This window comes from Phaethon aethereus, assembly GCF_964289735.1.
Source record: "Phaethon aethereus genome assembly, chromosome: 4".
NCBI classification, from domain to species: Eukaryota; Metazoa; Chordata; class Aves; order Phaethontiformes; family Phaethontidae; genus Phaethon; species Phaethon aethereus.
The window spans coordinates 82,676,857-82,699,670 of record NC_138578.1 but is presented as its reverse complement, the minus strand read 5'-3'; positions in this window follow the sequence as shown (position 1 = coordinate 82,699,670).

The following is a 22,814-nucleotide window of genomic DNA, read 5'->3' as shown; positions in this document are numbered from 1 at the left end:
TGCCTTCAAAGAGCTGATGGGCACCAGACTCCAGAAAATGACATAACTCCAGTAAAAATCAGTGAGATAGATATAGACATAGATATAGATATAGATATAGATATATAGATACAGATATATAAATATATAGATATAGATATACCCAAGATCAGAATATGGTCACAAGGTGTGGTTGCTCCAGCTTAGCTCAGATGGAGGATTTAAAACACAATCCAAAATGCAGCACAGCATTTACTGCCACGTTTCTTGATTGTGTAAAGCAAAGACAAATTTGTGTTTTTTGCCCTAAGAAAATGCTTTCACTCCTCTGACCCACTGTAGCTGAGTGATCCTCATTTCACTGAGCAGTTATATTGTCTCAAGGGTAAGATGTCACCCAAAGTTCACTGAAGTCTATGAAAAGACCTTGTGGAGCCCAGTACATGTTAGACCTGGCTGTGCTAACCTGCTAAGAGATCACTGGAGCACATGCTGGGAATGTTCACTGCTTTCTATCATCCCTGCTGGGACAATATGTGCTTTTATTCGATTATCAAATTGATATATGTGATTTCACAAATAAATAGAAAAGATAAGAAGATAATAGTAAGAACCTTAACACGGACAGAAAAGCAGTGGAGAGAAATGGAATGTGATTATTGTTTGCAGGAAGATTAATACACCATCAAACAGAAATGTTGTTGGATTTCTAAACCTTATGTAATGTTTTTTGTGGTCACTGCTTTCTGGAAGATCACAAAAGAGTCTTTGTCATCAACACCTGAAGGGTTTCTAACTGCCTCTTCAACTTTTCTCAAGTAAGGACTGCAATGGCAGATCCAAATATGCTTGACACATTCTTCTTTATTCTGCTTCTTTTTTTTCTAGGGTTAAGTGGTTTTTTTTAATAGCACTTAATCAACCCAATGCACGATAACATTCATTCAGCATGAGAGAGGAATCAGGCACGCAGAGCTTGCAGCTGCAGAGTTCAGGTTGGAAGTTCAGCTCCAGCTGTGTCCCCAATTCACACCAGCACAGGACAAGTGTGGTGGGTCAAGATGCCTGGGATGTTCAGGCAACTTTCCTGTTTTTGCCTGCAACATCTACTCTGTGAACCCACTCTGGGGTGAGAGCCTTCACCTTTTCAGTGCCTTCTCCAGTACTGGCATTTCAAACAGCCCCAGTGAACTCATGGGCAGAGTTAGCACAGGGCTGTTCCCACCAGCACTTATTGACCATTGTCTCCTTGTAAACCATAGTGTCTTCTCTAAAATGTAATTGCATACTATCTGGTGAAATTGGGGGCTTGATCCTCACTGGGAGAAGGGGAAGCTCTTAAAATAAAGTAATGGTTTTCAATCAAAAATAAACACAGCTGAAATTGCTCCGTTTGGACTATGCTGCAAGGACTTAGCAGCTGACGACTTCAGCTACTTCTCTTTTTCTCAGAGAAAAATCTCTTGGCTATTGAGAATATGCAGAATTTTAGGCTGAATTCATAAAAAAACCTTCCATGCTTTGTGTTGTAACCTTGATTGACAACCAATTAATGGTGTTTGGACACCCTTAATTTGCAAACTGCCACAGATGGGAACTCATTCTTTGCTTCATGAGTGTCCTGGTTTCAGCCAGGGTAGAGTTAATTTTCTTCATAGAAGTTAGCGTCTAAAAAGGACTGTCGTGGTTTAGCCCCAGCCAGCAACTACGCACCACGCAGCCGCTCGCTCACTCCCCCACGGTGGCACGGGGGAGAGACTCGGAAGAGTAAAAGTGAGGAAACTCATGGTTTGAGATAAAGACAGTTTAATAAGTAAAGCAAAAGCCGCGCACGCAAGCAAAGCAAAACAAGGAATTTGTTCACCGCTCCCCATGGGCAGGCAGGTGTTCAGCCATCTCCAGGGAAGCAGGGCTGCATCACGTGTAATGGTTTCTTGGGAAGACAGACGCCATAACTCCGAACGTCCCTCCACCCCTTCCTTCTTCTTCGTCCCAGCTTTATATACCGAGCATGACGTTATATGGTAGGGAATATCTCTTTGGCCAGCCTGGGTCAGCTGTCCCAGCTGTGTCCCCTCCCAGCTCCCCGTGCACCCCCAGCCTGCTCACTGCAGGCCAGCATGAGAAGCTGGACCGTCCTTGACTACTTAGCAACAACTCAAAACATCAGCACCTTATCAACATTTTTTCATCCCAGATCCAAAACATAGCCTCACGCTAACTTCTATGAAGAAAATTAACTCTACCCTGGCTGAAACCAGGACAATGAGCTTCTGTAGGTGTCACTGGGAGAGGGTTATACCTTCCTGTGTAAGAGATATCTGCAAATGTCGTCAAGAACATTTTCACTGTGACTTCCTCCCTTTGATTTTTTTTCCTATTGTAAGCAGCTTTGGAATTATATGCCTAAATCTAATCATGAAATTAGGAAGTTATCCTAATTAAAAGTTGATGACAAATATACATACAGCCTTATATGGCCTTCTTTCATTTCGCCAATGAAGGCTGGCATGAGATGTCCACACTGACACATTCAGTCAACAGCCTTGCTCCATGAGAGAACATCTATTTGGGTTAACATAACAAAAGCAAGTTGGTTTTACTCTTGGGAGAAGGTATGAGTTTACATAAAGAGCTGAAAGCCGAGTGTCTTCACTCACAGCTTTGACCAGGCTGCTAACTGGGACAAATGTTGTCAAAACATAGTCTGACTAAAAGGTGATGAAAGGAAGAGTTTGGGAGCCACAAATGTTTCTCTGTCATTCACTGTTTCTCCAAACCACATGGAAAGATTCTTTCTTTACTCCAAAGTCAGGGCACGTGTCTCCTGTGCTCCTTGCCTGTTGTTAGCCTTGTAGCTTTTGCTTCCCTCCTGCTGTTTTTTTCAAGGATGGATACCCAGCTGCTTAAATATATGTACTGCACCAAATTCATCTGCACAATCTTAGTCTTTCAGCACAAGTGTCTTCCTGGCCTCTTGATAGCATTGGTGAAGCTAGGTCTCAATGTTGACCTAGTTGTCCTATCAAAGGACACGGGTTGATCCCATGCTGGGGGGGACATGATAAGCTGCTCTTCCAGACTTTCTGTTCTGCTTCCCAATTGCTTTTCCTCAGCTCTCTCCCCACCGGGCTCACAATGGTAAAGCAGTCCAGCTCAAGCCGACCATGAATTCAGGTGGCTCTCACTGGGAGCAACGTGAGGAAAAAGATATCTTTTTGCTCTGTTTTGATGCGATTCAATATCCATTTGTTGTTGTTGTAGGCCACCCTGATTTCAGTTTGCATTTCCACAGCAAACTGCCCTGTGAAATAATTCCCAGCAGTGTGAAGACGTTGACAAATGCCAGCACTTTGACAGAGCAGCGTCACTACAGCTGGAGATTTTCTGTGTGTTTTATGTGGTTCATAGAGAATGCACACTACAAAACTGAAAATACTTTCTAGGAAAATGTCTCTGTTGACAATCCACAAGAAAGAAATGTTTTATATGGTGCAGCGTACTAACTAAGCACATCCCGGTTCTCGTGGCGCAAAGCAAGTCCTTTCTCACTTCTAGCCTTGACCCATCTTTCATAGAATCATAGAATCTTCGGGTTGAAAGGGACCTTTTAAGGTCATCTAGTCCAACCCCCCTGCAATGGGCAGGGACATCTTCAACTCAAGCAGGTCACTCAGAGCCCCATCCAGCCTGACCTGGGATGTTTCCAGGGATGGGGCATCCACCACTTCTCTGGGCAACCTGGGCCAGGGTTTCACCACCCTCATTGGGAAACATTTCTTCCTTTTATCTAGTCTAAATCTGCCCTCTTTCAGTTTAAAACCATCACCCCTTGTCCTGTTGTTACAGGCCCTGCTAAAAAGTCTGTCCCCATCTCTCTCCTCAGCCCCTCTCAGCCCTGGCAGCTGCAGAAAGGTCTCCCCGGAGCCTTCTCTGCTCCAGGCTGAGCCCCCCCAGCTCTCCCAGCCTGTCCTCCCAGCAGAGCCGTTCCAGCCCTCGGAGCGTTGCTGGGGCCTCCTCTGGCCCCGCTCCAGCAGGTCCATGTCTCTCTTGTGCCGAGGGCTCCAGAGCTGGACGCAGCACTGCAGCAGGGTCTCCCCAGAGCGGGGCAGAGGGGCAGAATCCCCTCCCTCGCCCTGATGGCCACGCGGCTTTGGGGGCAGCCCAGGGCACAGTTGGCTTCTGGGCTGTGAGTACACGTTGCCGGCTCCTGTCCAGCTTTTCATCCCCAGTCCCACCAAGTCCTCTCCATGGGGCTGCTCTCCATCCCTTCACCCCCAGCCTGTGCTGATACCAGGGGTTGCCCCAACCCAGGTGCAGGACCCTGCACTTGGCCTCGTTGAACCTCATGAGGTTCACATGGGCCCATTTCCACCACATCAGCCAAGGTGAAATGTCATGCAGGTTACCCTGAGAGCCCCACAACCACACTATATTGTGGGAGACCCAGGTGGAGCTGGTCAGCTGCTGGATGGGTCGAGGGTACAGCTGTAGAGCAGGGCATCAATGTAAAACAGTGCTTTGATGGTACTGCTTCCTCTAAAGCAGTGACAACAAGGGACATGCAAGTGACCTCTGGGCTTTGAGCTAATCTGAAATCCCTCCATGGAGTCTGGTTCCCGGCTCAAAACCCAAACTTGCCCAAAATGCCATGCACAGGCCCACTGTTCCCATTCAAGTCTTGCTCCTGCTTACGGGGTAAGGACAATTCAAGAGCTGTAGGACTGCATCCTAGTATATAACTAACATTCAGAGAGGCTGTAGCTTGCAACTCTGTCTTCAGAAACATATTTTACAGCTGAACATCCTTGATTTCCAGGAACTCATGAATAGAGAAGATATATTGTTCTTGGTAACTAAATAATATCATTAAAACCATTACGAATCTTGCAAAAATTATTCCTGTCTACCTAATTTAATCATGTAACAATGACTATTATTAACTTGTCTTCTGCTGTTGTCATTTGAGATTATGGCCCTGGATGCATGGGTAGCTATTATATGATTCAGTTATTGTAAATGTGCATTGCTCTTAAGTGCTCGAGTGCCTATCCTTCAGTTAGCTCCCTGAATTTATCCATTCCAGGGCAGTATGGTGAAACTGAAGAAGAAAATGAGGAGTTCAGGGAACAACAGAAAGATTAACTCCTGTCCTCATCATATGGATTAGTGTCTCATGGCTGAGCTCTCATGTCTAACTATACAAGAGACCCAGTGGAAATTCTTCCTTTGATTGACAATAACATCGCTCTGTGTGGCTTCTTGAGTGTCTGTAAAAGGCTTGAACTCCTCAACATCATGGTCACCCCTATTTGTCTGTAAAGAATGTTATATTTTTGAAACCTACAAGGTTCAGCCAGCTATGGGTCCATACCCTCAGGCTCTGGTCCCACAAATCCTCACAGGAGAGAAAGTGAGTCCCTGTCTGTTCTCATGCTCAGACTTTGACCGCATGCTGCTGGGCTTCACCTCAAAAATGTGGCATATTGAGCGGATGGCACTCCCTAATAGTGTGACTCTCTGACTTCCCCCTGCAGACACAGCTTAATGGAATAGGCCTCATTTCCTTAGGAAACTGGCTTCTAGGGGGGAAAAAAAAAAGTCCTCTACCTGTTTCTCTCCCTCCTTGGTAATAAAAAAAATCAGTGTATTGTTTCCCTGATCACAGATTTGAGCTGAACCAGACAAATCCATTGGAATCCCCAAAATAAAAAAGAATAATAAATATAAAGTCTGCCTTACTTTTGGACTAAGTCACTGCAAGGATGATGTCAGCCTCAACAGAACATGTTGCATGAAGGCAAAGTCCCTGCAGAGAGCAGGGCTGGACTAGAGCTGGGGTTCATCTGTGCCTGTAAGGGTGACTGCTGAAGGTGTCAAACGTGCCCCCACATAACTCTCATTTCTCTCTTGCAATGGCGTTTCTCCTCTGCACTACAAGAGCAAATCACAGTAGGCATCTCCAGCAGGTGACAAGTGTTTCTGGTGTCAAAAATGGAAAATAGGAAACGTTACTAGACTACTTTTCTAATGCAATGGGGTAGATAGGAGCATCGTGTGGAAATGTACGTGTGATTCCTACCCCACTTCTCCCTGGTGTTACTTTTTACCCCTTTGGCCAATTCCAACCAAACCTGGCAAAGCCTCAAAACTATTGATTTCCTGCAAGTTTCATGAAAACAGACAACTGAGCAGAGTTGAAAGACCTCAGAAATCTCATATCCACCCTCCCACAGCAATTCTCATCTCCATGAGAATGTCCACAGCAGCCCCGCCCCCCCCAACCTGTAGGAAAGCAAACATCTGTGTGCAGTTACTGGCACAACTATTTGGTTTTCAATCTGGTTTTACGTGAGAAAGTGGGATTGAGGATGCCAGACTCTGCTATGGATGTAGGTGCTCACACAAGAGCAGCTCAGGTACTCAGTTACTGAGGTGTGTGGTGGTATCATCCTGCCTTCTAGAGACATTACATGTCCTCATTAAAGAGGTTCTTGAATGAAAGATGCTCCATCTTTCACTCTAATAACATCTCTGTGAAATTATTGATGCTACTATCGAAAATTGCAAGACAGATCTCAATTAGTGCTTGTAAATGAGACAAGCCAGGGGAAATCCCTCTTGATGGGTGACCTGATCTCTGATTTGAGTCCAAGCACACTGCCGCAAAATGCTGGCACCAGTTGTGATGTATAGTATAACCTAACTGTCAGGGACAACATGTTTGAGAGCTGAGGTCATTTCCATGCTGGGTGGAAACTATTTTCACAGTGGAATTCTTGCATTTCATTAATTACGAGCTATTTTGCAAAGCAAGTGTGTTGGAGGATATCCCCTCCCCATTCCTGGGCGGTGTGGTAGAGATCTACGGTCAGGGCACTGTGCCTGTCAAGGCAGGGATCAGTCCCTGCAGCAACTTGCCACAAAATGGAGTCACCTGCAGAAAACAGAGGCTCAGACTGAACGTCTCCCTCTGATCTCCTCTCACTGCAGCAGCTCTACAAAGGGAACAATAATTTTATCCTCCCCCTTTTCAGAGTTTTTTGCAAGTCCATATGTCCTACTGTATAAAAAGCAACATGGAGTTTGCTCTCCAAGAAAAATCATGCCATCTTCAGAGCGAAATTTGAATGATGGGCTTTAAGGAACACCGACGGCTTCACACCAAGGATGGAGGATATAAAGAAATAGCAAATAACTTCCCTTCTAGTGAAGGGCTCTGATGAGAGGAGGAACCCCTAATATCTGTAATTGAGCGGAACAAAGCGAAGCGACAGAATAAAATACAGTTGTGGTAAAGTTCATAACTTTGCAGCTTTAATGAAGTTTTTTTATTATTTTTTCAGACCCAATATAAGGAGCAAGATATGAACATTTGCACCTGGTAACATGAGGTGATGACACAGCCGTAGGTCGTATAATACAAAAGAATGAGGCAGTGTGTCATTTACTGTCACTCGAGTAGGTGCTTGGGTGTGTGGTTTTTTCCTTTCTCAGAAACGAGGATTAAAGCCTCTACCTGAGATATGGAGTGTGTAACGATACTGACCAGCTGATTTTTTAATTTATTTTATACGGCGCTCTGACATTTTCCACCGTAGCTATCAGCAGCTCAGTATTGTGAGACAAAGTATAAAGAAAAGCGCTCTAATGCCAGGACAAGCAGTTACTCTGCAGAAGTATCAGGAGTGTGGATTTGTATCGGAAACCATAGTTACAACCCACAAAAACGTACCTTGGGGATAACACTGAAAAACCAGGGAAATGGGTAAAAAAGCGAACTCAGCTGCGTGGTCTAAGCTCTCTCTATCAGGTCATCCCCAAAGCATCTCACAGACGCAAATCCCAATTCTTTTGGGGATCTTTCACCTTACTCAGCACTCACCCTGGCTTCTCTAAGCCTCTCCAGGCCCTAGGGACAGCACTGGAGGGGAGGAACTTTTGGGGAAGATCCCTCTCCCACCCCTGTCTCCAAGTGAACCAAGTTTCCCCCTCAGGCTGCCCAACATCACCTGTGCAACCCGCACCCCCCCAGTGCCTTGTCCCAGCCCAGCACCAGCCGTGTTTTCAAACCCCAGGAAGAGTCCGAGAAGCAGCAGTTAAACGGCCACCCCTGCTGCACCAACCGGCCAGTAAGCTGAACGTCTCCAGCTGCTCCTCGCTCACCCATCTCCCCACCTGGAGGAGAAATCTGCCTGGTAGCCTAAATACTTGAGTATTAACCTCCCAGGGAGATCAGGCCTGGGCTGTTGGACCACTGGGTTTTAACCCAGTGAGCTGAGGAGCTACGCAAAGTGTAAATGAGTTCATAGGAAATAGCTGAGGATAAGGGCCAGGGTGGGCGGGGAGGTTGTCTTCCTTCTCACCCTCATTAGAGGACCTGGCCTTCTTACTGTGTGCCTTCTTCTCTTCTCCAGTGGTGGGGAAGAGCTGTTTCTCCTGGGCTTGCGGTGGGGGTGATGAATGGGGTAACCCCTCTAGGAGCCAGCAGGAAGGGAGGAGAGGGAGGGGGCTGTGCCCTCCATCCCCTGAACCCTGGGAAGATGAAAGCTGCTTCAAAGGAGGTCCTGAATAATGAAAGTGGGCTTTCTGTCCAGCCAGGTAAGTTGTGATTTTTGTGTTGTGCAGCTTTCTTGTCTTTTTGTGGCTGTTTGAAGTGAAGGGAGATGACGCAGGCCATGCAGCAAGTGGTTGGGCTTTGTGTGCAGCTAGTAAAGCAAGTGAAGTGGAAAGCTGCTGAAGGGCTTGGTTAAAAGGCATCTGGTTTCTGCTGGTTTGACTTTTTTGGGTTCTGTGGTTTTGTTTGTTGGGTTTTTTTTTAATGGCTTTGCAGGGTTTTTTTTTTTAATCTGTTCTTGCGGAGTGCTGTCTATCTGTGCTGCTCCTGAGAACAGCAGCGCTCAGGGGCGATGACTGTAGAGACCTCGCTGTGAAGAGAGGAGGGTGCATGAGCAAACATGTGAGATGATGTGAATCAATGGGAGGGACAGAGGTGAGAAATATTTTTTTTCCCCTTGAGTAGAAAGGCTGATGTTGGGGTGGGTATCACTTGAAAGATCTTCTGATATTAAGTTGCTCTTGAGAAAACCCACTCTGTTATGTGCCCCACAACTAACTTGTACCTTTTAGCTAGCAAAAAGCTACTGGTAGGGACACTTCATCACAGCCTGGGTAGTGGGGAAGCCAAGGTGGTGAAAGGTTGTGTTTCTTCTCCCTTGAGTAGTGGCATCTCTAACTGTGCTCTTCAGGAGAAAAGGCAGCTACTGCCAATAACTGCTGGGAACAAATTTCCTCGTCGTTGTTCAGAGGAACAGCCAAGGAAGCTCCCTGTGCCTCCCGTGGTAGTGTAAGCTTGTGCACAGGGTGATGTATGAACTATTTGAGCTGATGCAGCAAGATTTTCCTCCCCAGGAGAAGCTAAGCGTATTGAGTAGGCAACGAGGCAATGATGGTGCCTAGGGATTTTACCGAAGGCTTAATGAGAGCCCGGGCTGGAAGGGGATGAAATAAACTGAGTGTGAAAGCAGCTGCGAGCTCCTGCTCACCCAGGATGAGGCCACAACCTGTGTAATGTTGCACTGAGTGACCTGGCACAGCTGCCTCGGGAGACGGTGTGAGAGATGAAGAAACTGTGGGGACGGACCCGTGCAATGACTATTCCTCTGCTTACGAGAGCAGCCTTTGGGCTGTGCCTATTACCTCTGGATAAAGAGCCACCTCTAAGTGGATGGTGGTGGGGCAACGGGGAAATGTGCTGTTCCAAGAGTGGTTTATCTTCCTTTACTTACTGTGTCTTCTGGATAGAACTTGATGGACAAGGTTGCTCCTGGAGGGAAAGAATGAGGCATGTGGGTAACCAGCAGGTGGGAACTTGTATGTAGGAGACATAAATGTTTGGTCCCATTTTCAATCAATGCATTAGGCCTGGGGTACAGGCAGCTGAGATGATCTCAAGCGAAAATGTTCCCAGGCATACAACTAGATGTCCAGGAAAACGCCCCCAGCCCCTGAGGCTGATGATGATGTGGGGTGCTCTCCTATCTAAAAGGATGCGTTGTAGCTGGTGGACTGCTGTTTGGGGAGAGGCTCAGGTGTGTTTTAGTAAATAGCAGGTAATTCAGTTATCTGCTGCACCCACCTGTGTGTCACTCCTGCTCTGGATTTCAGATACATTCTTCAAACCAGCCATCCAATACTTATTTCTGCTGCTTAGGACTTGATTCAAGGATAATTGCTGTGAAAACAGGCACTTCTCCCCTTCCCTTGATCTGCCCCCGTGTCCTCTGCTCTTGCTGGGGAGAGGCTGTAGAGGAGCAAACTGTCCTCCTCCTCCCAGGAGCTGAAAAACTTCTCTCTTCATGGCCCTGGGAGAAAATGTGAAGCTGAACTTCCCCACAGTTTAATCTTCAATAACCTAACTTGCTGAACAGCTGTGAGATATGGAACTGACCCAGAATATTAAGTTGTCTCCCTGCCCTGCAGTGAATAGGAGTTACAGTTCAAAAGCTGAAGGCCCCTGTTATCTCCTGTGATGGATGCTCACTTCTGATGAATGTCTCCTGTGATGCCACGTGCTGTCCCTGCAGATCAAGTTGAGGCGGTGGGACTCGCATGGGAGCCCCAAGGGAGGCTCTGGGGAGCAGAGAAGACATTTCCCTTTCATAAGTCAAGTGGTTGTGCCAGAGGAGCTCCCTTCAGGGATGTAGTGGTTGGGAATATTCTAATTAAGTGTACCCATCTGGGCTCCCTTTCCTGGAAAAGCTTTGGTTCAAAGGGTGGCTTTCAACTCAATGTCACAAAATGTCACCAGTTGTCTGGTATCTGAGAGTGACCTTAGCTAGAGCTCTAGTCTACTGCAAGCTTTTTTCTTTAAAAAAAAAAACAAAAAAAAAAACAGAATTGAAACTCAGACCTTAAAATAATCCTTGCCTTCTTGATGGGATAAGACCTGTGCATCATTTGCTTTGTCCAGAGGTTCCACTCCTGTTTTCCTGGTTGCCCTCTGTCACCCACCCCCAAAAATCCGAACCCCAAATCCTCCGTTATTTAACCCACTGACCGTTCTTAACTGTATTTGATGGGAGCAGATGGCTCGAAGGCATTTGGGTTCCACCATATACAGTGATCACTTATTCCAATTACTTCTGTAACTATTATTTCTGGTAAAGGGGGAATTTTTAATCCCCAAGACCTGTCAGCAAAGGGGGAAAGTGGACCTGGCTTCTAAATTTACTTTCTGGTTTGCAAACCTGGGGAAGGATTTCCCCTGGCAGAAACAAAGGTGGGTGCTGTAAACTTTCTTGTCTGCATTACCATGCAATTGGACTTTCAACTCTTCATCACGGCAACCAACCCAAAGTACAACTCCCTAGTCACAGTGCTTTAGAGGAGTCAGCAGCTACAGTCGCCTACCAAAAGCTTCTACTTCACACACATGCACGTACACACAACTTGGCTAAAGCCTTGCCTGGAAAGAGCTGGAGTGAGCTGCCCTTTGCCAAACCCTTCTACAGTCCCATAATTTCCTGGTATTAATGTAGAACTGACTGTTCAAGTTTTGCCCTCCCAGAAGAGTGCAGGGTCAAAAGTAGGTGAAGTGGAAGAGAATGTAGTTATCCCAGCTGCATGCTTGTGACAGGAATTGACGTAAGGGACATGATATCCTCAGCCATACAATATATATGATAGCGTAGGGGACTGAGGGATGGGATGAACTGAGGAGGACCACAAAAATGCTCAGAGGGATGGAACAGCTCTGCCATGAGGACAGGCTGAGAGAGTTGGGGGTGTTCAGGCTGGAGAAGAGAAGGGTCTGGGGAGACCTTATTGCAGCTGCCAGGACTTAAAGGGGGCTTAGAAGGAAGATGAGGACAGACTTTTTAGCAGGGTCTGTTGCAATAGGACAAGAGGTAATCGTTTTAAGCTAAAGAGGGTAGGTTTAGACTAGATCAAAGGAAGAAATTTTTCATTATGAGGATGGTGAAACCCTGGCCCAGGTTGCCCAGAGAGGTAGTAGACACCTCATCCCTGGAAATGCTGCAGGTCAGGTCAGATGGGGCTCTGAGCAATCTGATCCAGTTGAAGATGTCCCTGCGCATGGCAGGGGGTTGGACTAGATGGCCTTTAGAGGTCTCTTCCAACCAAAACTATTCTATGATTCAACTCCAGCTTAGCCAAAGGCTTCTCCTGGTCTGGGTAGGGGACAGAATTGCATAATACAGAGGATGAGAGGGGCTCCCATCACATGGAAACTGCCTGGGACTACTCGTATTTCCTTCTGTCCACTTGCCATCGCTGGTGTTATCCCTTGGACTGATGTGTGGCATCTTGACGCCAGCTTGGGGGAAACTGTGACAAGATGTTTGGCCTTATGGGATAAGAGTGAGAAACACTTAATAGTCTCTGGTCTGGGGTATTGGTAGCCTGTCTGGGTAAAAATGGAAGACCGTTCTCCTGAGACTTCAGAGAGAGATGGTTCTTGGGGGGGAAAACAAGCCACATCATATTGCTTATCATTAAGAGAAGTGAGTTCATAGGTCTCCCCCGCCCCCCAAGTGGAATATTCCCAAGGAGGGAGCTATTCCTTTGTGGAAGGAAGGTTGCATGTCGTAGGTTGTTGCAACTGGCACCTGCTGACCCCCCACCAACCTACTGCACAGGGATGGAGGTTCTCAGCACTGTGGCTCAGCAATACCAGTGCTGCATGGGTTGCTCCTCAGTGAGGAAGCTATGTGGGTGTGGGAGCCTTCAGCCACACACCTGATGTGTGGACAAGATGATGTAGTGCTCTTGGGAATTGAATCTGCTGTGTAAACTCTATGGTAGAGCAGCTTGAAAGGTCTGCTGGCACTTGGAAAGAGCCCTTTGCACATCTCCCCCAAGCCCTGGCGAGGGACTGAGTCATTCTCGTGTCTGGGGTTTTCTGATCTCTGTGTGGCTCTTTCTAAAAGTTCTGTGCAGTTGGAACTAATGGATGTATGTTCCCAGAACAAAAAAAATGACATCAGCTGTTCTCATAAATGGAATTGAGGCCAAAGCCTCCAGATGTCATGCATTGGGTTTTTTATCTGACTTTGACTATAGTAACTCTTCCTTAACAATTTGCAGCTAATGAATAGAACAAAATGCAGAAATCTGCACTGGGTTATAAAGAAATGAATGTGTTTTTAAAAACGTAATGCATATTGACATGGGTGTGTTAGGGCTTGTGGCTGTAGCCATCTAGGCAAGGGGTATATTAATAACACATGGTAGCTATGAGTGGTGCCTGTAAGACCAATCTAAAATAGCCTACAGGTATTCCATTTTAAACATCCTTTCTCAGCATGTGTAGAACATCTTTGCTGATGGTAACTCTCCTCCTGTGGGTGGTACTTGTGCTGTTGTGCTCTTGCTCTTACGATGGCAATGCGATGTATGTCTAAGCCCGTTAGCTGAAGGACTGGTCAGGACCCACCACTCCTACTGTGAGAACATCTTGATTGCTAGCTTCCTCATGCTAATTGAATCAAGCTCACTGCTTAATTTAATTGAAACAAAGAGGGATCTGATATGTGGCATCTGTCAGCAACCTCAGAAGGAGGTAGGGATGTGATTTGTGTGGTAGGCAAGAGCATTTGAAGTATTTCCTGGAATGTCATATTTCATGGGAAATGCCTTTAATTAGGTTTGGATATTTCTACACTTCCTCACCAGACTGGGAGTGGGTTGCTCAGCTTGATGCCAGTGCAGAATATCTCCTTTGTCAGGTTAATAAAGAAAAATTTAATAAAAAAAAAAAATTACCTGTCCAGGCCTTCTGTATTCATAGTTGGTTCCATGGTAGCTTCTTTAAAACACAATAGTACCTTTATAATTGGTAACAAAAAAATCCACAAAGCTTGTAACACAAGGCTACTGCAAACATGTTAAGAGACTTTTTGAGGAGGAGAGGATGAGGGGTGATTTTTTCCTACCCAGAGTGGTGACTGAAATCAGAGCCACTGATATAAGGAGGCTGAAGGCTGTGAAACTTTAACGTCCTGCTGGTGGGTGCCGGTTCAGGATCCAGCTTCTGCTGGTTGAACGTGGACCTGATCCAGTATCGAACTGCACGACAGCTGGCTCTGCCTTCCTAGTCTTGCTGTAGGGCAGAAGGAAAACGGAGGCTTTAATTTACCTCAAAAGTCTTTGAAAATCCTTGAGTAAATGGGTAGCCCTGTCACAGCAAGAGAAACGCTGCTCATGTACCCAAGTAACTTCTTGGGTGGACAGATGAGAGACTTGAGAGCCGAGTGACCGGCAGCTCTCGCCGTTGGCGAACGCCTGGCCGGAGGGTATGGTGTATCTGTCCCGCTGGCCTGAACTCGTGCGAGCGGCCGTGTGTGCCGGCTTCTCCGAGTTGTTGAATAGGAGCTGAAACTGAACTTGCGTGAACCTGCTTTGAACTAAGCAGTTGGCGCGAGGACATGTGCGAATGCTTAACTGAATGCGGACGCTTCATAGAACCGGTTCCAGTGTTGCTTCCCTCCCGCTTGTGCGCGTGACGGCTCCTGATGTGGGGCCGGGGGGTGCCGGCCCTCTGCGGAGGGTGGTAGAGCAAATACCCGCCACGAGCGCCCGTCTCGATCGCCCCGCGCGAAGCCGGGAGTTGCCGGGCGCCGCGGGCAGCGCAGCCCCGCCGAGGGGCGAGGGGTCACCAGGGCTCGGGAGGGCAGGTCCGCGAGGGGCTGCCTCGCTGCCGCTCGGCGCGCCCGCTCCTCCACGCGCTCCTCTCGTCATCGTCGCCGATCGCTTTGATACCGCGAAAACAGCACCGGCTTTTTCCGTGCTGACTTCAGTTATCCAAAGGATAATGGTAGGTAACTACACGCAGCGGCCAAGTAGTAAGAAGCCCTGACTGGGATAGCTCCTTCTGTATTATTTTTTATTTTTTTTTCCGGGAGCATGTTGCGGATCTAAAGCTCAGAGTGCCCGGTGTTTGACATCACTTGCGTGCTAGAACAATGCGCGAACTCATCTTTGTTTTAACTGAAATCCAGGCTGGGTTGTTGGGAGCTCCTGTTTCTCCTCTTATCCCTGTAAATGTTTTATGAAGTGTGTATAAAGTCAATAAACACTTCCTGTTTAACGGCCGCCTCATGAAAGATGCTTTATGAAAACATCAGATCTCTCACCCGGCACATGGCTTATCTCTGGTTCCCTGCTAGGCTTGATATCAAACCTCATCTAGCAGGGGGAGGAAAAAAAATTTCCCAACTTAAAGAGAAAATAAACTTGCGTCTTGCTCTTAATGATGCTGTACAGGTTATGCAGTAACACAGCATATTGAAATTGCTCTGAAATTGGATTTCAGAGACATCTGAGCTCCAAATCCTGATGGGAAGGCTCGTGGGGGAAGCTGGTCTGTACCTAGTGTGGAGACTGAGCACCTAACTTGTTTCCTTCTTGCTGCTTTTCAGCATGACAAATGAAATTTGAATAATTGCTATGTAAACTGAGAGCAGTTGTTGAATCTGAGAGGGCTGAAAAATATGTGCTTTTCCACTTTGTTTGCTCTGTGCTGATGTTGATTCACGTTGATCGTGGCTGGAACCTTAATACTGTGGAATACAGCAAGCATTTCTGCCCTAAAATAGAAGGTAGGCAAATTCCTGTTTTGCATGACTTTGCAAAGTTGCAGCTGGCACAGTCAAATTGGGGGCCCAGGCTTGTGGTCTGCAACTGTCTGATGTCGGCAAGAGCTTTGGGCTGCCAGCATCTGCCTGCACTTGGCCAAGGCAGCCCTAGATGGGCACCCAAGGTGGGTGCAAATATAAATGACTGATCTGATGCAGCTCCTAACCTTGCATTTGCTCTTCCTTATGTGTGACCTGTTGGCAAGTGTGCCTGGCAGGTATTGGGCTTTGAGTTTGCTCTGCTTTTATTTATATACATATACACACACACTTATTTTTTCTTGTTACCAGACCTCTACAGCGCTTTCCTTCCTTTGAGGGGAATGGCCTCAACTAAAGGAGGTTAAGTGGGAGTGAGGGATGTTACTTAGACTCTTGTTCTGCTCTATCAGGTGAAATCTCACCTAAGGAGTGCAACTAACACAACCTATGAAGCAAAGAAGATGACTTGGTGAAGGAAAACACTGATATTCTTTTTTTCTTAATGGCTGTACTTATGCCTGTATGTTATCTTAAGATGATGGTGACTATTTTCAAACTGTCTGATGCGCTGTAAGATGTTTCCTGACAATGATACTGCAGTAGCTGGCTTGCTGCTGAGGGCCATCTCCTCAGCCTTCACCAAGATGAAAAGACCAGTTTATCTGTAGTTCAGACCAGTGTGGGGTTGAAGGAGGTATTGGACAGCTTCTAGAGACCCTCTGCTCAGCTATTCTTCAGAAAGAAGGAAGAAAAGTCACAACTGCAAATAACAGAATCTGTCATGTGTTCTTGGGTAGAAGTGTTAAAAGCTGAATTGGTTTAGTGAGGGACAAAAAAAAATGTAATGGAAGAAGTGACTTTTTGTTATCAGGGGACTTGCTGATTACCTCAGTTTTGGGAGCCCTCATGTAGGTGACATGTTGAGCTGCGCATCCACTGACTATCTAAAGCGAAAGCTACTCACTGTGCTAAATGGTGTCCAGTGAAAGCGAGTGGGGAGGTGGGCACTCTACCTGTACCTGATGAAGCTGCTCTATTCTGTCCAGCCTTAACTCTCATTTCCAGGACTGCTGCACCATGGACTGGCTCTGCTCAGCCATTCAGCGATTTTTAACTTGACTTGCGTCTTCATATAAGGTTAGAAAGGACTCCAGATTTACAACTGCCTGTAGCTCAGATAGCTGTCATGAATTTAGTGACTTGAAAAGTCAAACTTATTCTTCCCCCAAATTCTTTTTCTTTTCCCACCTATGTCACGAATGAATACTTTAGGCTTGGAAACTGCAACTGAACCTCCTGCGCTCCTATTCTAGCCCAAGCAGTTTTGCTTGAAAAGTTTAGTTAGCACAAAACCTAGTTCTCCCATCCTCTTTAATTTTTCTGACTGCTCCTCCATAGACAACCGCGTTGGACATGCCTTTCTCTTGCAGGAGCGTTCCTGCTGTTCAGTTACAAAGATTGCTCTGATGGGACCTTACAGGTAATGACCTCTGAGCTTTGTCCCATGTAGGAGAGACTTAGTTGATATGAATTTAACGAGTAGCCCCTAGTATAGATGCTGGTTTATTGCTCTAAAGCTCTTTTGTGCCGTTACAGTTAAAATTAAAGGACAGACTTAGGATAATGCCTTCCACTCTGCGTGTGCCGTATCTTACAAAAACGAAAAAGCTGTGAACAGACAAGGCAGCAAAGCTCTTGGACCTGGAGCTGTCAGGACAGTGCTACAGTGTGTGCGTGACTGCTTGCTAGCTTACGCAAATCTGGACTTGAATTGGGCTGGGCGCTCTCGGTTCAGAGGATATCTGCTCAACAGCATCTCAAATCAGCTGGAGATGGCTCCCTATCTCTGAAGTGCACATGAGGAAGGCTGGTGATGGGAGGTGCTGACAGCATCCCCTCCCTTGCCAGGGTGGCTATGTGCAGCCATGGTGAGTCTGAAAAGATAGAATCTGATGCCCGTTTGGATGTGGTGAGGTCACTCTGACAACAGACACCATGTTTCACAATTTCCATCTCATCAACTCCCCGTCTGAAGGAACCGGGATGTGTGATAGCTGGAGCCTGAAGAGGACTTGCTTTTGAATGGCTCTGTCTCGGCGCAGATACAATCTGCTGTTGCTTTTTGAAATGGCTTGCATGACAGTGGAGAAACGTCTTGGTCCCTTTCCCACCTGGAGGAGGGGTTTAAGCTGATGTGCGCAATGCTTCATCTGGCTGGGGAGCCTGTCTCCCCTGACGCCCTTAGGTGATAAGATCTGGTAGGTAGGCTCCAGAAACCCTACAGCAAGTCCTAGCTAGCTGCTCTTGCTGGCGTCCCGTTTGCAAACTGCAGTGCTATAAAAAAACTAATGCCCAAGAGAGCAGCCGAGTGTGGCTCCAGGACAGAAAGCAAGCCTCAGTCTAGCCTTGGTTAACACTTTTCTCTTGCATGTCTGTGTTCACAGCAGCTGGCAATCGGGCTGAAGCCGTGACGCTCTCAGCATGACCATGCACATCTCCAGAGGCCAGCTCTCCTCTTGCCTGAGAGGCAATATGAGAGGCTGTGGTTACCTTGTCACTGCCGCTGAACTTCGTGGCTGTGGGCTCTGAAATGCAGGTTGTAAAAAGACAGTTCAAAGGAAAATACTAACTTGGGTGTAGCTCTTTCTTTGAAAGACCTGTCTGGTTTTCATTAGTGTTTTGGGGTTCTATTTTAAATCCCTCTTGTTGAAAGTCCTGAAATGAGACAGAGGACTCTTGGTGGAAAAACTATGGTCATGGTGGCAGTGGGGAAGTAAATGATTTGCTAGTATTCCCTGGGTAAGGGGAGGGAAGCTGTTCAGATGCTTTTTAGGAAACTGCTGCTGTGTAGCCAGTCTGTTTGTATCTACCATGGCTTGAGGTACTCGGCTGGGCAAATGCCACTCTTTCAGATCAACGTTTCCTTGCTGAGTGGTGCTCACCTAGCCCCAATGTTTCTTAGCCTTAGCAGCCTAACCAGCATGGCTTGTTGGAGACTTGTGTCTTGTAATGCACCTTGTAAATGGAGAATTTGCATCCTGGAGTGGGGGAAAAAAAAAAAACCCAAAACAAAAGCACCAACAAAAAAGAAGAAAAAAACACCCGAAACCAAAAAAACCCCAAACTAACAAACCATCTCCCACCTTTTCCATGTTCTCTGCAAATGGGGGCTGTATTTTCTTCCTCTTTCTCTCCTGGAAGATTGTGTATTGTCTACCTCTGATTGCTATTTCCTGGCAGGCAAGTCAGGGTTTCCTTTGATTTGACTGCACTTAAAAACCACAGTTCTGCAAGGAAAGCCTGTGATCTGCAGCTGTCAAATGCCACTTGCTCAGAGGCAGAGAAGCTGGTGTGGGAAGGTGTGTGTGCGCGCTGCTGTGGCTGGCTGTAGTCCTCCTAAGAGAAAGGTTAGGAGGACATGGGTCAAACAAAACAGAAGATGCTTGGCAGGGCTTTGATAGGAACATGTGTATATATATACACACACATATATTCCCTTTCAGCCTCGTAACATAACTGCATTCTCTGTGGGACCAGCTATTGCTATAAGGCTGGGAGTGGGATGTTAATGTAAATTGTGGGAGAGGAAACGTGGAGCCTGTGAACTGCTGAGGGCAGCTCGTGCTGATCCAGGCTGATGAAGCGAACGTGGTGCTGCACTATGGGTCTCTCCATCCTCTTTTCTGTGCGTGCTGACACCGGGTCCCTCCTGCGACGCATTCCTGGGGCTGTGAGCTGGACACCAGTGAGTCGGTAGCGGCCCTGGTGGAATCTAAACCCTCTGAACTCTGGTGTGCCATGCATCTCCATAGCTAAGGCTGCCCAGAGGACAGCCAGCATGTACAGAGAACATGATGTTCATGCTCTGTGGGACAGGAGAGCTGCTATGAAGGCTGGCAGGAGATGCTGCAAGCGAGCAATCCTCCGCTCCAGCAGTGCGTCACCCAGAGACCTCTCTGGTGCTGAGACTCGGCTGCGGTGCTTGAACAATCTTAGAGGAGCAAGCATATGCAATGCTTTCTTATTCCAGTCTCACCTCTAGAGCTACCCACCGCATGACAGCTTTCCTGTAGTGCCCACACCAAGGGAGCAAGTGTGCAAGATCTTTGCCTTGGCCATCTTGCAATGGAGAGACCAAATCCCAACAATAGCATCCCTCTAGCCCTGTTCTACATAGAAGTACCTGTCTTGAGGTCACTCCAGGTAAACCTTCAGGCCTGTTTTTAACTTTCTTTCAGGGAAAAGAACTGTTGTTTGGTCTTATTCTGTGACATGACTCACTGGTGCTTTCAGCAGCAACAATGGCAGAAATAGGCAGCATTTCTTACAATGTGATTATTCTTAATTTGTACAGGATAGAGAAGTCTGGAGTGGAATTGTACTTCATCTGTGTGGCTACTGTCCTGATGGGAAAGTGCCTTTAATTTCTTGAGCAAAAAGATCAGCAATCTTACACTAGAAAAATTTAAATTTGAGTTGTAGAATAAATGAGGTTGAAATGGAGGTCTCCAGTGCAAGCCACTGCTCCAGGATCAGTGGCTTTTAAAGCTCGGTCAGGTTTCCAAGGGCTCTGTCCAGTCAACCTGTCTTGGTTGCCCTTCAAGTCTCAAACTAAAAGAGGGCAGATTTTGCCTAGATAGAAGGAAGAAATATTTCCCAAGGAGGGTGGTGAAACCCTGGCCCAGGTTGCCCAGAGAGGTGGTGGATGCCCCATTGCTGGAAACATCCCAGGTCAGGCTGGACGGGGCTCTGAGCGACCTGCTCGAGTTGAAGATGTCCCTGCTCATTGCAGGGGGTTGGACTAGATGGCCTTTAGAGGTCCCTTCCAACCCAAACTGTTCTACGATTCTATAAGCTGTGAGTACTTCCAAGGATGGGAGGGTCTCCCACCTCCCTGAGGCCCTGATCCAGTGCTTAAACACTGTCCTTAAGGAAGAAATTTTTAAAAATCCCACAACACTATTGAACTGGAATTTCCATTTTTACAGCTAGTGTGTTTTACTGTGTACCTCCGAAGTCTGTCTTCCGTGCTGCCGCATGCTAGGTAGCTGTATGCAGCCATGAAATACCTCCTCACCCACTTAGAGCTGAACAGGTCCATTTCTCCCACTCTTCTCATACCCTGTGTATTCCAGTTGCTGGTGGTTCTGGTATTTCTCTGCTGGCTTCACTTCTATTTGCTTCTTGTTCTGGAGAGCCCAGGACTAGGCGCAGCGCTCCTGATGCAGTCTCACTGGTGCTGAACAGGGGGGAGGAACTGCCAGAAAGCTAAAGAGCCTCCATAGCCATGATACCTGGCAGACAGTGCCATGGATGAAGGTGCAAGGGGAAGTCCCCTGCTTCCTGAGGTCAGAACTAGCATGTTGTCAAGCAGAGGGTGCTTGAGATGTTGTCAAGTAGCAAATCTAAATTTGGCTCAGTGTTGACCTCTAACGACTGTTAGAGCTGCTTGCCTTAAGACAGTGGTTAATGGCCTCACAGCACTGTACAAGGGGAGTATAGCTTTACTGGTCAGTTATCTCTTCAAAAGTTCCTTCTGCTCTAGGTAAGACAAAAGACAAAACCGCATAAGATCAGACAAGAGCTTAAATCCTACTATGGATCTACGAAGGAATGGTAGTGACACTACTTTGCCTTGACCTAGAGATAAGCACCATGGGGTCTTGCTTGTCTGAAAGGGAAGTGTGCCTCTACTGCAACCTGGCTCACATGTGTCTGTCAAAAGGAGATGTCCCACTGAGATACCCTCTCATCCATGATAAGCCAACCCACAGCTTCAGCTCTTTCTCCAGATCTTGTGGCTGACTGAATCCTCAAAGATTATTCAAGAATAACAATAACCACCCTGCACCTCTGGTATCAGCACCTTCTTTCAATAGTTTTAAATATTGGCATTTCCCCAAATAACTTGCTTCCTCCTCTGCTCCTTCAGGAGAGATGACGCACTTGCTTGTGAGGGAGGTGAACTGATGCTCAGGCTCATTCTTGTCTTGTGTTAAGGTGATAAGCAAAAGGTTTAAGTCTATAGTGAACAGGCTGTAGCTTGGTATCAGTGCTCAGATTAGTCATAATTGAAGGGGATAAAACTTTATGCACCAGCTGCTGCTTTAGCACTAGAACAATTGGCCTCTCCAGGCAATTAGTTGAAGGCTTTCACCTGCACAGGCAGTAGACCAGAGGACTTCTTGGGTGATTTCCTGGATTCCTTTGTATGTGGCCAGGCTTGTTAATGTGGCAACTCTGCCTTGGCCCCTGCCTTGTTTCCTAATCTGGTGGTAACTTTGGCATGACAGATGCTTCTTACAAACACTTGTACTTGAATCTGACATGTCATTAGGATTTCAACAGTGTTATGCAAATGTTTGGTTTTGTCCTAATAAGATGTCTGAACCCATGTCTGTTAAAGTTTGCCTATGCTTATTTTTTGTTAGCAAGTCAGACTAGTATACATCTTGCTCCAGGTCCAGCCCTGCTCTGATGGGAGCAGTTCAGGCATTGATATATTTGCCTATACTCAGCGGTGGTTCAGAATGGGTCTGTCTGGGATGGCTGGTTTATTGCTTGCTGAGGAACATGCCCTAGATCAGAACAGTTGGACAAGGCTGTATGTCTGTTGAAGCTGTCCTTAGGACTGCTTTTTTTTTTTTTACAAGCTAGATAGCTAAGTCACCTTGCTAAATCAGCAGCCAAAGGTAAAATAAGTGAGTGCTGGGGTATTCCTTTTTTTCTAGCATATGGAGTTTCTCCCAGTGTTTGTCCTTAACACTGCTAGAGTCCCCAAGTTCCCTTTTCCTGTCCCTCACTGGTGGGTTCATCTGCTTTTTCCTTCTGCTCCTGGGAATGGGGCAGAACGCTGCAGCTGGTCCTTGGAGCAGAACTGGGTGGGAGATAGCAGTCCCCCCCATACCAACGTGTCTGGGTGTGCTGGTGTTGATGACAGTATCTATCTGATGTGGAGTCTGACACCTGAATAGTCAGAGCCTCCACGCATCTACACAAACATGCTTGTACGTCAATATCTTTGTACGTCTGCTTGTGCAAAATGATTCTTGGATTAATCCTAGAGGTTGCTGGTTTATTAATCTCTGGATTCCTGTGTTCTTGCAGTTACAGCTTCCCTTCAAATTAGTCATTCTTCTCTTGAAAAGCAGGAACATATTTCCTATGAATAGAAGAGTTCGGCTGTTCAGGCCCCAT